Consider the following 17,712-nt stretch of genomic DNA (forward strand, 5'->3'; position numbering starts at 1 on the left):
CACGACGCTGGGGTGTCACGATGTTAGGCCAAAGCCTTATTCGATATGTATGTCGTAGGTTCATAATTAACTGTAAAGCTAATCAGCTATGGGAATAATAGTCAAATGCAGAGCAAAGCAAATTCTATACGTCATTTGTCGATATTCTTCCTCTGAAAGCGAAATAATAATGTTAAAATAAATACTCATGGCCCAGGGCCAGGGGGCGAAGAGCGTGCGCGTTTGGTAGAGACCGCAGTCAGAAAATGCTTGCTAACGCCTCATAGAGAAACCTACTGTCTGTGAACAAAATTATAGTTGCTCCGTAGCAGACCATAGTAGGTTTGTTGATTCAATGTGTTAGAAATGCGATAGTGTTAGACCAGTTAACATGTAAAGACCTTTCATAGCTTCATTGGGTTAGATTTTCGTACAAATCTCTTGCATGATTGAAATAAATCTGTCGCTACACGTATACGAATCACTGAAGGAGATCCACCGATTTGGTCCACATCGACCCTATCCTACAAAGCCTACCAGGACAACCTTGTTCCTTTCTCAACGTTTCGTTGCCGGGGGAAACCTAAACTGACCTTTGCTGTGGGGCCAAACAGATTCAACTAGACGTACATTACTCGCTCAGACTTTAACGAGAGATATCATATTAGTTATCCCTATACCTATCAGGTCCTTCGAGCCATTTCGTGTAATCGAATAATATTATTGCTCTCCCCTACCAAAATTGGCAAAAACAAAGTGAACAGATTGGTCGAGACGAATATAAAGGCAATCATAATATGGATAGTCTATCAGGCTAATAATAAATCGGCGTAGACGGTTTGGGTTTAGGGGCATGGAACGTCGTTCAACCGAAGGTAGCCGCAATATGCAAGAGGGAGTTGGCGTTACAGGCGTTGAAAAACTGTTCGAACTCCTTGAGGTTGACAAAACGGGTACCCTGTTCTTACTATTGGTAGCGATGGTAGTGATATGTGGTTCGCTGTTGCAGTTAAAAATTTATCAACGACAGTGGTGACCGCTTCAATAAGCAGCGGATTCGAAATTATCATTTGCTAACTAAATCGATTTGTCCCCGACAAACGAGACTCTAGGTTAGGATGTTTTTATTCAACTAGAACAGCGGAGGGGTATCCAGACCCTTACAACTGGTTTCTATGATTTGAAATTCAGCTAAGACACAGTCAAATGTAAACGCTGTAATGCGTTCCGCCATTACCAACATCGCCGGGGATTGAAAAAGTTTGAAGGCTCGACGAAGAGTCGACCCTCGCTGACGTATTATGATGGACAAATAGAAGATTTAGAGATACTTAGATATACGATAGATATCGAAATGACAAAGTTCTCCTCAAAATTACATCGATGTTTTCGTGATGATAACGGCAAATTTTATAATAGTCACCTTAAAAATAAGTCAGTTAAAAGTGCACTTATGAAAGTACAGGACCAGATGGACAACACCGTGCTCGCATGGTATGGGGTTATACGTACATAGGAAGCTCTTTCGAACTTAATGAAGTGTTACTATGCAAATTGTTGGAAGACTTCATCAATTGAAATTAGCCATAAGCGTCCAACTAAATTTTCAGTAGCAAATAGGACAGAATCTATGTTTTGAATAAGTTATTGTCTCAGTCTTGCAAAAACATCGGGCGACTGGGAAAAAGTCTGCTAGTAACATTTCAGCTTGTTATATCCATTTTAATCCAATTATGTTTTTAAGTGGAACTTTTCATCTCTATGAGATTCCACAAATTCCAGCCTACCAGCATCAACAGACGATTGTGGGAAATCGTTTTGACGACTTATTCAATTTAATAAAAAATTAAAGTCGACGGTGATTAACATCATTGTTTGGCGTTGATTCTAGCTCAGTAATGACATTTCGCTGATTTAGAGGGCAACCGTTCAATGGAAGTCAATCTGGAATCAGCTTCAAGGAGGGCTTAGTTAACAGGCCCATTCTCGAAAAATTTGACGCCGTCTCTACACGCCTAAAGCTCAACTTCATATTCATATAACGATAAGGCATTGTAACCTCAACGTATCATCCTTGATTCCGCGATCCTACCGTTCCCTGAATCGTTTGCTGTTAAAAAGAGCAAATCAATTTGCATCTTTACTTATGTGCTTCGTTACCTTTTTGATCAATCTGCTTATTCGACTCAGAATGCAGAGGCTTATTTTAACAGCGCGGTGATTCATGCCGTCTCCACACGGCCAGCAGCAACGGTAGCTATAAACAATTTTATATCGTAGCGTTTTTTGTTCATTCTCTGTTATCTACTTTATTAAAGCCGTATGGGTATCTCACTAAGCAACTACATATATACGTATATATTATTCACTGTAAGCTGAATAGGATTTTGTACGTTTGAGTGAGACGAATATGGTGACTGTCTCGAAAACGGCTTGTGGCGTATAAAGGGTCTCTCCATAAGCTCCAATGTATATAGGGAGAAGACTACTTATGGTAAGCTATATCGACGACAACTGATAATTCGAGAATAATCAGGCTGAGATTTTTTATTTTTTTAATTTATTTTTTCTTCATATATATATATATATATATATATATATATATATATATAAAGACCATTTAGTTTTTGAAGTACATGCACGTAACTTGTACTGCTTATAGAAGCAGGATGCTCAGAAGTACATTTATACATTCTGCCTGTCTATTTTTTTCCCGTACAGCGTAATCCGCCAGGTAACGACCGACATATTTTCGAGCGGTTGGAAAAGAAGGATGAAATTTATTGATGTGTACATTGCCCAATTATATATACAATATTAAAGACAAAATCCTCTTTGATATTGAGATAGCAGAATAGCTTAAAAACAAAGGCGACGAACCTATTGCTAGGTCTTTGTGACCCTTCTGCTATGCCTCATTTTCCGCGCGGTACGGCATAGTGGCAATCTCGCTTTGAATTGATACCTGGTCTTTTTAGCTCTCGGCGAATTTTAGGGATGTTTTTGTACTTTAAACTCTGTTAGATATGTTGTTTGCTTCTGTTGTTGCTTCTATGATGAATTTCCCGAGTTTATTTAATTTAAATGTGTCGCAGTCAATATTTGGTTCTTCCCACTTGATACCCGCTGTCTTCGATACATTGCCCCTTTCATCACTTTACCATAACCAGGCACAGGCTTTAGTTTATATAGTAGACTTATATTTTACTCAGAGAAGTTACGCTCGGTATTTTTGCCGAAGCTGGTAGATTTGTTATTGAAATCAAGATATGGCCTAATCCACGCTACTATTCAACTAAGCGTTTACAACCTAAATTAGCTTTGGAGCTACCCTACAACTTGGTAATGCCCCTAAACGACTATTCTCGTCCCCCAGATCCTATGCAATACCGATGCTCAATACCACACCAATTCATTCTTGGGACCCCAAACCCATTGTCACTAGTGAATCTAGCGGCCACTCCCATAACATAGATCCTTATGGAGCAGGCACAAAATGCTTCCTTTATTATAACCTTGACAGCGTTTGAAAACGTTTCACAGAAAAGAAGTCGGTTCAGACTGAAGAAAAGTAAAAATCGTCGGGCTCAAGGCCATTGTTGGCGTAGTGTCCCCTGCCTAGCATGTAGGCAATACCTTCCTCAGGATGGCCACGTGTCATGGCGAAAAAGCCGTACCTGCTTAGCTGCAGTAATTGGTAACCTGCAACACGTGTCGCTTCAAAGGCAAAACTTTGGTGAGGCTATAACGATCTTAAAAGAGTATAGATGCAAGCGACTTGTTCACGCTGTTATTGACCACGCCGGCGGTCAAGTTGCAGCGAGCTACAGCCGCTGGTAGATTGTTTGTCCAAACTTACTAGGATCTCGTTGCAGCTATAAAATCTACGTTCGACGATGCATTTCGACGACGACGACTCTCTGGGGTGCTGAAGCAAACACAGGACCCATACAAAATCGATTCCTGCCCCAGGACTCGTTGGTGGCCGTGTTTTTCTCTCTCTCTCTCTCTCTCTCTCTCTCTCGCGGTGTCAGCTCACTGTATTCAGTACTCCGACGTTTAACTACCGGCATAGAGTCAGCTTTTCATGTGTAACTCTAGCGACGTTACATACGAGTATTAGAAATGGGTTTAGAGTACAACTGTTTGTCTGTACACCACGTCTTTGATGGTAACCCAGTTCAGCTGGGCTGGTGGCTGGTACACTGGATTTGCATCATTAATATAGTGATCGCTCTGTAACTTGCAATTACGTAACACTGATATGATGACATGAATACGGATGCAAACAGCGAAAACTGAGAGGTTATATCGAATCTTACATTGTATAATACAACTTCTAAATTGAAATACATCGCCGACAACAGCAAATGCTCGGGCCTGTAAATGAATACACGTATAATAACTGGAAGTAAGTTTGGGGTGTAATCATATGCTATCCGCCCATAGCCAGCCGTACTTGACTATATGAAATATTCCGAGCCCAGCACTTCCATCAATTCAGTTTGGTGGAAGCCTCTGCTGACAAATGTCACAAGGGTTTATGGGTTTATGATTCCTCGTTGAAAAAAGCCCATATAAGCAATGTGTCACCGCTCTACAGGGCACCTTAGATATAGCAAAATAATTCTGACCCTAGGCAATTTAGACGATGAAAAAGGCTGACGGCACTCACCGGCTTAAGTATTTGCAGAACGCCTGCTTGGCGTCAAAAACATACAATTAATGTTATGTATTAAAAATATACTCAATATATTATAACAGTACTAGAAAAATGCAAGTAGTTGCCTTTCGTTCGGATATCACCCGACAAAGATCGTTTGGAAACAAGCGGTGATAAATCACAAGATTACGGCGTTGTTAGCCATTGATATATCGTGCCATCTCTCTATAAGCACGCATGACAAGTTCATGAAGCTGTTTATTGGTGACTGCTAATGGAACTGATGGAATTGACAAATGAAGTCACAAATATACCAATACATGTTTGTTTCATTTTCATTTCAGATTATCAAGATTACCCGTAGTGTGCGTCCTAGTTGATTTCACCTGCCGTGTACTACAGGAAATGGCCTCGGAACTATTGGCCGTATTTATAAATGTCGCTTAATAGCTCCAATCATAAAACGTCAGCTCTCTCTCTTTCAAGTAGAACCTGGATGAATGTTCTATTAAGCCACCAGATCATCTCAACCCTGTTCATTACGGCTCTGAATTTACGATGAGGGTTAGAACATATAATGCACTAACAGACCTCGAATACCCCCCGTAGTCGAGCGCTGGTAATAGGTCTGCTTCCTAATCGCACAGATATGTGAAGTGGTTTAGGGTTGAAACCTAAGGTAGAGACGATTCGCTTGAAGTTTCGAAACAATCATCGAAAGCAATACTCAGTTGGACGCAAAACGTGTTCAACATTCAGTAAATGATAGCTAAAAATTACGCTATTATATTGATTTAGTTGCAGACGTTTTACGTTCGACCCATATTCAGTTACCCAAATGGTTATAGGTTCAGTCCCCAATTGAATTTTTTTGAGTAGATATTTTGTTGCCGAGGATGTTTATCTATCCGACAACAAGACCGGTTGATACTTTCGAATAGTTCTCTTGCTCCATGCGCATGTCCAACACATTGACCCAGGCCGACATGTAGTACAGTTGCTATCGATTGACCCTAACCACAATTGTTACTGAGATGCCGACACTCCACCAACGCTAACCTAGACTGAAAAACCGATTGCATCCACCTAACACACATATATATATATATATATTTTTTTTTTTAACAAAAGTCTTCTTTTTAAGACCACCTCCGGTATAAGCTGCAAAAAATCTCAGCTCTAGGACGGCTTTCAAGTATTATTAGCAGCCTTTCCACTGGTTTTAGTGGCCACTAAAATATGGATCCCCTCAATCCTATTCAACAGCCAAATACCGAAGTACAACTACACTGATAGTGGTGAATACACTTAACATGTATTTGCACTTCGTTGAAGGCGTGTTTTTTTCCGTAACGCAAATGACGTATAGTCTATCAAAGTGGGTTTAAGCAAGCGTTCTTATTTCGTACTCGTACTAAGAACAAGAACCAAATATTTAAGTTGAAGCGTTGTGTGGAAAAGTAGCCACCTAGGACCAAGTATGGATTTTGGAGTCGAACGAGATAAACGACATGTCTCCAACAGTCAACAAGCCCCTCTAGATGGGTCAATTGGATAACAATGTAGCAACATTTGCCTTCAGCACTTTAATGAAATAAACTATAACGAACTCAGGGCGTAATGAAAAGAAGTTCGGTGGAACTAGTTTCTGACGGGCCCGCATTGCTGCCGAGAGCGGTCAGAAAAGGCGTCGTTGCAAAGAGTCCAATGAATAGAAAAGTAATAGTTGTAAATTCTCAGACGACCACAGTCCTTCTTTATGTGTTATTAGGTTGTCTCTTGCTCGTCGGTGTGTGGCAAAAATGTACGAGACGATAGTATTACTGTTTCCATATTTGTTACTAATATCAATTATACATATAGTCGATATTAGTACCCATATATATATATATATATATATGGGTATCCATACAAGGTTGTGTTTAATGTATTTTGTTCATTTAAATTGATAGCTGCTTCGATGTAGCCATCACAGTATGTAACTTAGATGGCAAGTTTCAGACTCGTCTACGACTACTACACGAAAATAGCCTTCGTTCACACTTCGGAGACCGCAGACAGACGCATGGTTTTCAGTAAGCGTTATGTAAGTAATTTTTAGCCAAAAATTCCAATAAACATATTCAACTTAATAAGTGTGCCTAGCAAGTAACAATAAATCGAATTTTTTTTTAGAAGGTAGTTTAGCTTGATCGAACGGCAGATGACAACTGTGAGTCATACACGTAAAGATCTATCGCAAGTCTCTCTGAGCGAATAAATAGAAAAAAAATTCAATAGACCCATACGTGAGGTGTATTCTGACGTGAACGCATGACACTGCCAGCAGACATTGCTTCAGATAACGACGTTCAAACAAAGGGTAACACAAGTTCAGGTAGCCGACATCTTACTTAGGATCAAAACGAGCCTATCTAGAAGCACTGTCAGCCGATAATCATTATCGTCGCTGGTCGTGTTGTTGACTTGTTACAAAATTGATGTAGCGATGCATGAAGGGCCTGTTCTCGATAGTACCAACCATATCACGTAACCGGATGGCCTAGCAAATTATTTGATAAGAAGTAAGCATCCGAAATTCTATTTAGTAGTCCTAAAATAACTTCGTGTGCGTTAAATTTCCCTGGATAAGGGGTACATGATCTGAGGCAATTTTGGTACTTGGGATGACCATTCGATAGACAAACAATCATTTCTTCGACGAAAAAATAACGTCTTCAGATATTTGTGATGATAGTTGATTTATTCAATGAGTTATGATCCTCAATTATGAAACATCATGACAGCGGTTCCGTTCGAACTCTTGGGTGCTCCTACGCAAGCTTTGATTTATGACAGTTGTAAGTGCTGCGATCAGCCAACAACTACAAACCGCATAGTGTTGTATTGTAAATTCAGTTAGTTCGTAGCAGGTACTATATCTCTATGAAAAATGCTGAAATCTTTGTTTCATTATCAGAATTCGCGCCGAGCGTGATCTTTCATACGTTGCATTGTAACTGATAAAAACGATTCTTTTTGTAAGAGTGGTTGTCTACCTCCATTCCCCCTTGTAAGCATCAAAAGGGGCAAATAAGCAAAAAAATTCGTGTGTACACCCGAAATGAGGAACTGCAACAAGTCAATCTAAAATTAAATTTTTCTTCTGTGATTCACTAACATAACTTGCCCTGTAATCTGACGTACACTCGAATCGCCCTAGAATAGTTTCTTCATTTTTCCCAAACTTCTTCTGCCACGTCTTCACCTCGACCGCTTACGCATAAACGATGAAACGTAGCTTTCAATCTTGAATTCAAATGATCACAAACAGTTTTTCGTTAATTGAACCCGCTTAGGCAGGCTGCCATTGCATATGACGACCCCGTTGAAAGTTGCTGGCATTCCCGCAGGCCGAACACAACCCCAGCCGGCGTTGCCTCTTGAATAGAAATTCACTTCCTTGCCATCTGTCCTCGCGGACATTTTCAGTTACAGCCAGCAATTAGTATCGTCTCCTTTACCGAAAACCTTGTCCGTTATGCACGTCTCGGAAATGGACCTAAAAATAATAAGATGCTAATTTGCAAAGGAATCGTAGCCAAGCAATAATAAACAAGATTTCAAACTTGCTTCCACTTATGAAGGGAGATCTTCCCTTTCGTCCTGCATATCTTTTACGTGCTACCTATTTTTGCTTCCTGTTTGTCCTAAAAAAACACAGACAATATAGCACACATCGAATAACAACATAAACCAAAAAAAGACTCGAATGGAACGTCGATGTCGGCGCATAGTACATCAGTGGATTAGAATAACGTTGCTGTCTCTGCGGGTATTTCTGGAATCAGCACCCTTCGCAGTTATTGCGTGCGCCGCGTAAGATGAAGTGTCAGAGAAAATGAGGTGCCGGTGTTTGCCGTTGGATAGTGAGACGCGGCAGGCCTGCCAGCTAGGTCGCTATTCGCCTGACAAAGTCCACGCGCCAGCGGCCTGAATGCCTCCCAGTCTGGCCTTCTGTTTACTTCTTCTTGTTGCAAAAACAGGAGCGTCTGAAGGCAAATGAGCTATGTTTGCAATAGCAAACCTTGCTGCTTTCTTTTAACGGAAATACAACCTTTAAACAAAAATAATGATAACGCTGCCTCTCGGGTAGTTTCGTAGTATATATACAAATAATATGAAACCATGGTATAATTGGTGATGTACGTGACTTTAATATATGCCCAGTCGCTTCCTTGCCTCCCATTCTATTTGAAACAAGGGCAGACACATATATATATAGAAAGCAGCAAATATTTAACAGCGGCAAACTTATTAAAATATTTTGAAGATCTCGAGCCACCTTCACGTATTGCGATTGCGGACGCGGAACGACGTAGACACTGCGGAACGGAAATCTGAAGGGTTGATTTGCTAGTGGAGGGCATATTGAGCAGAGCGAATTAATTTCTGTCGCAATAAGAAGCAAGATAACAAGCGTCAGTAAATGATTTAAATTCTAAAATAAAATATAGTTAGATAATTAAGCCATGTCAATGTGATAGCGCAGTGGACACGGTGCTCGCCTGCTTAGGAACTTAGGGACGCATACGTGGTGCCTCACGCTTGAAGTTGGCGGTAGATAGGCAAACTTCAATTGCAGCTGGATGAATGCCTAATAGTTTACGTACCGGGCAAGTTTTCCGGCAATGTTTTCAAGTGAATAAGATGGTAGATGCGATTAGCGTCTCGAAAGGCGGAACCATATCATTTGTTAGATAGGCGTAAAATGAGAGTTTGCTTTGCTCATAGATGATGATTTTTTTCGATCAGAGTGTACATATAGTAATGTTGTGCCGTTTTAGTATGCTTTTTGAAGGCGATTTGAGACGTAGTTGTCAAACCTCTTCTATGTGAAAAGAGATACAAGTACCCTAGGTAACACACTCGGACGAATGCAGAACAGGCAGCTCGTGTATAAACGTTTTTATTAACAGCATTAAGGATCATTGAGGTTCAACATTTGCTAACGTGAAAGATCGATACAGAGTGTACACGAACTAGTAAGATTTCAGCAGAGAATGTAATCTATGTCAAGGCAGAGTGTCGAACATCTAATCACACGTTGGTCCGCGTTTTTCTCTGATGGAAAGCTGACTTGACACTCAGATAAGCGAACATAGCGGCATTGTTGTCTCTGTCATTTACTACTACAAAGGACAAACGCATGGTCATCCTTTCCCTTGGGTAGTCGTTTGAGTTCACGTTACTACAAGAGTGTACAAAACCGAAAACTTTTTCCAGTAGCTCACAGGCTCACAGGAAAGCACATCTTTAACATGGCTCAAGGCCCATGTGGCGCTCGGATTCTCACGTGCCCAATCCTAGCCTATAGTGTTAAAACCTGTTTATTCGTAATTGAGATGCATGTTTCAATCTGGATCATAGTCACTCTCTTACCTCACAAGTTTTTATTTGTTGCACTTCACCCAATAACACCTTAGCTTAGTCCCCTATGCCACAAGGTGCTCTCTCTTTGTGCAAGGCCAGCAGGACGATCAGGAACAACTGGACGGCCGCTATGATCTCTTAGCCTGCAGCATTGCGACCCAGGCACTTGTTGTACAAGCGGCACTCAGTGCACGACGACGAAGGAGATGGCGCTATTTATGCGTAGCGTTTGGCGGCTTACGATCGTTATCTATTACTGTGTGGTTTGATTAAAGGGGAAAAAATTTCCGATTGGAGATCGTGACATATACAACATCTTGCTCCCCACGTGCTCTGCGTAGTTCTCGGCCTTGGTTCATTTCTCCGAAGCGAACAGTGCTTTGTTTGCATAATACTTCCTCATAGGATAAGATTAAGCTGTGTTTACTTGGGCCCAAAAAGAAATTGTTTATCTGTGCCAGAATTTTTGAAGAAGAAAAAGCTTTATCTTAATCTAAAAATACCAACCTCTAAAAGAAACGGTTGTAGCGGTAGAATATTTGCCTACGAAAATTACAAACACGTGAGCTGGTCTATCCTGAAAAAGGGGCAAACGACACTTTGCTTTAAGCTCCTCAGATGGGCGCTGCAGTCGTTTAAAGCAACCCTTAATTAAGGTAATGGCAGTAAAAGTAAAACTAAAAAAATATACTAAGACAGAATAGGGTAATAAGAACCTATAAGTCATTTGATTCGAGCAATTATATTTATATTGTGCTTATATACACACTGGAATAATGAACGAGAACAGTTGTGCAACGATTGGCAGAGCGACACCGCATAAAAACTTGTCCATAGTTAAAAAATTCTCAACAACTATAAGGCCACTAGATGAGAGGTGTTTTTCATTAACCAATTTAGTTTAAAAGATAAAAAAATAAAACAGAGTTAAAAGTAAGCAACTCCTTTCGACTACTTTGAATATTTATTTAATCCTGTATCAAAATCCGCGAGACGTCAGGAAGTCAGTTATTAGTCTTTGAGACCACTTCTTTCTGCGGGTAACGCTGTTCCAGGCCTTTTCCAAGATTTCCAATTGTTAGAGGCCGATAATGATCTGATCTTTGAGTTCCCCAATTTTGAATACCCAGAACTGCTGAATTAATTTCTGTCGAATAGAACCCCGCGGACATTCCCTCCCGAATCACAGAGGAAGCGATCATCAATGCTATTATGGAATGGACCAACCTGTTTTATATTGCGAAGTTGATCAGATCTTAGCATATTTCATTAATAGGTATTCTTTCCGGCTGTCTCACTTAATCAAGCACTCTGGCGCGCACCTTCAATTCACTCAATATCTTACTCGAATACGTATTGTTAGCAGTAAACTCATCCTGTAGCTGGGGTTCTGATAGAATTTTTTTATTTTACAGTATATAATGCTGTATGACGCTTTTAATAAGCTAACTAGTTGTTGAGTTTCTGTCGTGTCACACAGTTGTCGACGGCCCTATTTAACGTGTGCTCTGTAAGATGTCTGTATAACGATCAGTCTTAAGCAGCGTCTGGTATTTAATAAATTTAAATAAAAAATATAATACAATAGTCTGTATTTGCTGCGCAAACAACAACGGCAAGAGGCGGAAGCGTTCAGATTCGTGTGCGTGCTAGGAAAAGAAAAGCAGGCCACGTGAAGGTGCTTATATGGCTGGACATTGAATCAGCCTCTGGTGGCTTCAGGAACAGTAGGAAATAAAACGCTCCAGCCAAATACAGATTGTTCTTTAATCGGCAAAATTCAAACAACTTTTGCTTAGTGTTTATAAAGTATCGTCGAAAACACCTGCATTACAATGAGTTTGATGAAGTTGTTTATAATGCTTCTATACGTTCCTCTTGTACACACTGTGGAAGTCTTAAATGGCTCATTGGATCTGCGCTGGAGACGCACGCGTACGTATCGACATCAAATATTTGGAGTTTGACATCTGGAATCAGTCGAGTACCACTTGGCACGACTTTAGACTGCTAAACGAACCGGATGTTGGCTTATTCCAGGCTTTGAACCTAGTCCATTACGTATCCCTAAAGCACTATTATAGCGACAGGCAGGTTCACATTGTGTAAACCTATTTGAAAATTAGAGCACGTTTAGTTAGCATCGCTTATATGCGTACACGGCGGTATATATTTGCGTTTATGTAGCGCATCGCGTATATTGCCGTTGTATCTTACAATTTATAAAAGCGTCTTGCTATCACTAGTAAAAATAGTGTTTACCCCGCAAACAGTAAATCGTATTGACCGCCAATTCAATTTGCGACATCCGAAAGTTCTTGCTAAAATATATCAAAACGATCTCAGTAATTCACAAAGTTAGCCGACTTGGCAATACTGTTGTTAATGATCAACGCGGCTGAGGTAAGAAAGGTTTCAATGACTAAAATGCTAATATTTCCAGCCTGCCCCTCATGAAGTACGTCAGTGGACAATTCGCTTTCAGAGCGCTGAAAACCTTTACTGTGTAAGTAAAATTTTCCTATCTTGGCAATATTGAGCACTGTCCACAGATCATATATACGGGATTGGGGATTCACTCGACGGGATTTATTCTATACGTTTGAGAGAGCGACAATGAGCACTTTGAGATATTTGCACCTATCGCAAGAGCGGGCACCATGGACAGCAGCTCATACCTGGTATAGACTTGTGGTTCATTAAAATGTAACCCCAAAATGATCGCTGAGCACGGTTCAGAAGGTCCCGGGCGAGGGCACCTGTTTCTTCAAGTTTAGTCACAGTCACTAACAATAACAAACATCTATCTGACCAAATCAGTAAAATAGGCGTCTAAGAACTGGCTTTTCACGATGCTGGTGTTTACGTCTTTTCAAAACACAAGATGTATGCGACATGTGAACTTAGCAGATCCATCATGTGCTTTCTTGTTATGTATGTAACATATGTTCTTTCTCTCTCTCTCTCTCTCTCTCGCTCTCTCGCTCTCTCTCTCTCTCTCTGGTGGATGGGTTGGTGGTGGTGTGTGTGTATCGCGCTTCTACGTTAGCGTCATTATACGATACGATCGCCTGATGATAGTGTTCGCCTTGGCGGTTGTTGATTGGCTTTGCGTCTAAAATCGATTGGTGTGTACTTGTGTAACAATCTATTTGGATCAGAACAGCCTCTCAACGAATGAGGAATGATTCTAACTTTACTCTTATTCTGAGCTTTTTCAAACCGCTCAGAAAAAGGAACATAAAAATTAAAAAAAAAAAAAAAAAAAAAAAGGTCTGTCTTATGTCATTTGAATGTGTGTATCTCGTGTAAGAGACAATGGCTCTATCACAAAGCTACTACATATACAGCACTGAAAATTTTTTTTTCAATTTGAGCTTCGACAGGTAGCGACCACGAAGGCCACATGATGAAGACACGCTTTATTTAACTGAAGCACGCAGATTAATTTTTTTTCCGTCAAAGCCCATTGACCTCTATGGGTCGTGATATAACTAGCTTTGACTAATGGTATGAATAAGTAATTGTTTATCAGCAAGGTGTTAGTAGCACAAACGTTCATGGGAAGCAAATGACATCAATATAATAAAACCTAACACATCACAAAATTGCTGCTAGCTGGCTAGATTATTTGAGACACTGTAGTGAAACGTATGAATAGCTTGGTGTAAGGCTCTTCGTATAGCCTTCGCATTCGATCTTTTACGCATTAAGACCTTGTAAAAGTACGACATATGGTAACAGAGACATTGCAAGCTCGTAATTTCTATTCAAGATCAATTTGGCAGTGTTACGGCTGAATGGGCCGTACCCAGAAACGATCCGTTTGTTTTAGTTCCGAACAATTCGTTAGAATTACTAATGGTCGTCAGCGCGTTTGGAAGACACTTCTTGGCAGAGCTCTATCGAACGTGAAGAAAGGGGCCTGAGAGCAGGTGAATCCCCTCTACTTTAATAGGCTCATGTAAGCCGTCAAAAGCCAATATAGAGTTAACCATTGCTCTTTTCCTTGGGCTTTGGATGTCGCAAAAAAGGAAATCGGTTATTAGCTGAAGGGATTAATTAGACGTCACAAAGGCCCTGGAAGCTCAGCATATCTATATAAACAATAGTCCCAGATGATCACATGCAACATACAAATAAGTGACATTTCCAGACTATATTATATGGAAAAAGTCGACCATTGCAAGGTTCGTATCTTCAACCTGTGTCCTATATTTCCAACTAGCCTAAATCATATTCGCCTGGACGGTCGATTATATTCTTCGCATGGCTAACCGAACACATAGACAGGGTTACGTGAAACTTTACGATAAGTTTATATGATTGGCTTGTATTTCAGGCCCTTTTGAATGAACATCACGAGCGGTCTTTTTTGACTTTTGCTAAGTAAGCCATTGAGAAAAGTTTTTTTTTTTTTTTTTTTTTTATACATTGTTATATCCAAAAGAAGGATCAAGCATTATAAAATATTATTTTGCACAGGGAAAAAGCTTAATTAAAAAAGATAAAAATTACATTAAAGGCCCTCTTTAATTAGTAAGTTCTAACTTAACTGTTTCGGATAAGCCAACCGCCCATTAACTTGGGGCATTTTCTGTCGAGGTCCAGTCTGTTCGCTCTTCTTTTGCATTCGAAAGGCACCTGTACTTACTAAAATCTCAGACCGTGCACTCGAGTATTGCTTTTCAGGTTTGTTGTTGGTAAATGGAAATTAATAATGCAAAATAAAAAATGTAGGCAGTTTACGAATACGGGTTCCATGTTGCGACTGTGGCGGTAGACGTAGTTGGCCGTACAAGCTTTCCGTCTTGCATCCAAATTGCATTACCAGAAATACGGTTCGTTCGAAAAATTTCGGAAGGGATTTTTAGAATTGGAACATGGGTTTCATCGGCAGCTCCTTGCAAAGGTCAATAACGAAGAGTTGCAGTAGAAGCCGACACATTCAATCAAAGTGTACAGGTGTTAGCGCCCAGGTTCTATATATATAACAATACGATACCTATTCAGTTGGGTCGAATCAATAGGGTAACAATATTGGATTATTAGCCGTAAGATTATTTGAGCAAAAGGGACGAAGAGACGTTCGTGTCCCTTTGTCTTCAGCTTATAAAACTAGTCTACTCGCACCGAATTATGATTTATGATGAAAAGTGTATAGCCGCAATGGGTGGGTACTACCGGGACATCACTCTATAGCAAATGTACAGCCGCAATGGCTTATGGTGTTTCATTGATGCTTCGGTACAAGCTCAACTGATGCACGACAACCTATACCGCAAAATGCAGAACCTACAATTGGAGACTGTCTGTTATTCATTAAATTTTCGACAACTTCTTAGCAGTAGAATAAATCATTTGCGTATTGAGTCTCGACATGACGTCGAAAGTGCCTTTCGAGCCTTCATAGACTTGTGTTCTAGGATTCAACAGCTGCGGAAAAAATGTAACAATGGAGCTCACTTCTAAGCTGGTAAGCAAAGTTTCTCTCATGCGTCATATATATATTAGGTTGTTACCTAATGTACTATAATACATCAGGTTGAAACATAAATACTTTCGGTTTATATTAAGTGCTTTTTTGACACTTTTTCCATTTTGAGTTTTAACGCTAAAGGCTTGCGAACTAGCCGGGTGTACTTGTAACGTGTACAACGAAGACTTTATGATTTAGAGGATTGCTAGAAGGGTTTACTGAGTTCAGAAATAGAAATTTAGACCTGGAAAATGTACCTCATCCCGATCGAGCGTTCGAAGTCGACGAGGGTCCTAGATGGAAAACTACTCAATAACTGGTCGGGAAGATGACCTGAGTAGACCAAACTATTTTGAGGCATCTTGTCAGGTACTCACCGTATTCTCCAGACTTTACTACGATGGATGATCGGCTTTTCCGGTATCTGGTAAATGAAATTCGCAGTTGTCTACTTGACAGAGAAAGGTATCGCAAAGCTTGACTAGATGAGTTCTTCAACATCATATCTGAAGATTTCTGGTGTGAAGGTATATGTATGATAAATCGGCTAAACGATAAAAAAAAAAAAAGCAAAAAGGTCATACGATGTCGAATGACGACAAAAATACAAAGAAGTGCTCATCACTGTCTAATATGTTGATAATGTATTCAAATATGACCTTTGTTTGCCTGTGAACTGTTGTTGCCTGTGAGTGAAATCATTAGAGTTCAAGTTGATTTCTGGCTTTACTGTTAAAGGCTCCTATTTCACATACGAAAAGTGATAAGAAGAGGCGAAGAAAAGATTTTGCTTTGCTAATTTTCCTAAAAACACCGCACCCCAATCATATCCATAAGCGAATCCTTTGCGGACGACCCTTGGGTATCGGTTTTTACCGTATCTACAATTTAAACTGTTTATAATGAAATCTTTCTTTATTTAAATCCAATTTTAGTTTGAATTTTGTGGGTTGTTATTAAAACACTGGTTCGCTACCATATGTATGATGATAAATGACCTTAGGATTAAAGGCTAAAAAAATGTTGCAGATGTTCGCCGTCCTTTCGAAGAAGTAGCATGTTTCTGGTTGTTTTCGTTTGATAGATCTGTTTTCAGATGAGAACACGAAACGTTCTTCTGCTCTCGTAGGAGCTGTGCGTATCCTGCGATGGTGAATAGGATTTTATCCAGGCATTCAGCCCATTCCTCTGTTTTTCTCTTTCATTATATATCTCTCCGTAACTTGAACTATTTCTACTTTTGTGTCTGAATAGTTTTTCCTCTGTGTTTCGAGTTTTACGTCCAGTATCAGCGTAAAGCATTCCATCAGATACACGTCTGGCTTTCAGCACAAAACGAACTGTCTCGCTGTACCTAGATTCAAATCTAGACCATAACGTGTCCATAAGTATTAGCAGGCAAAACCACTAAGTTATCACAGGGAGAAGTTTTTACCTACCAAAAATTTAGTTTTAGCCTCTCGACCCATTTATTCTAGGTTTAGGATTAAGATTCCACAGAGCTATTCGCTTCCGCGGTATCTGTCTGCGGTAAGTTCTTTGTCAAATCATCTCTAGGCGTGTTATAGTGTTGAAACGTGGTAGGAAGCGTGACAAACGTGGCTTGTTTCGTGTCGTTTCCAGTTCTATTTCAACTCAGCGGGAGTTCCCGAATATTGCACTATTAAAATATTTTCCGTTATTTCTGTAAGCGCAGAAACTCAAGCCGCTTCAGATGAGGACTTTCTGCCAATATTTTAAACTTTTTTATACCCAGGAAGAGGCACCTTTAGGACAGATGTGATGAGATGACTTTACAGTATTGTGCCAGACATATCTTTATTCAGAGGGGTGCCAAGAGTACAATTGTTTAAAATTATTTATTTATTAATAATAACAATAGAGTAAAAAAATGTTATCCACCTTCAAATAAATCAAGAAGAATACATTTTACATTGTCAAATATGATCACTTACGTGAAGATTTCAGGGAAAATTTTGCAATAAGCAAATCCTTCGGGTAGCAATAATTTATACAGTGGTAACTAAATGCATCGCGCATTCGTTTTAATTGCGCCCTGGACTATATATGGTAGGCGACTTGATAGCGAAACAAATTACTCAATTTAATACAGAACCAAGTGAAAAGCATGCCTGATGACCACTGTCGCTCGATTTCCTCTATTTCTGAGTCTATTTCC

The 17,712-nt window shown here is 39.9% G+C and overlaps 1 long non-coding RNA gene across 8 annotated transcripts in view; it reads right to left on the minus strand.

Annotated features, from left to right (window-relative positions):
- LOC111249594 (uncharacterized) overlaps positions 1-17,712 on the minus strand; it is an 83,086-nt gene that overhangs the window by 64,288 nt on the left and 1,086 nt on the right. For 7 of the 8 annotated variants that reach the window (XR_002672995.2, XR_002672994.2, XR_015326530.1 and 4 more), the window contains exon 1: positions 12,733-12,962. The exons of the other annotated variant lie outside the window; for it this stretch is intronic. This is a non-coding gene — a long non-coding RNA (uncharacterized LOC111249594). Of the gene's footprint in view, positions 1-12,732; positions 12,963-17,712 lie in introns of those variants that run through there. 8 annotated transcript variants of the gene reach the window in all.

The sequence above is a fragment of the Varroa destructor genome, unplaced genomic scaffold (genome assembly GCF_002443255.2).
Source record: "Varroa destructor unplaced genomic scaffold, Vdes_3.0 BEIS01000004.1, whole genome shotgun sequence".
In the NCBI taxonomy this organism is placed as follows: Eukaryota; Metazoa; Arthropoda; class Arachnida; order Mesostigmata; family Varroidae; genus Varroa; species Varroa destructor.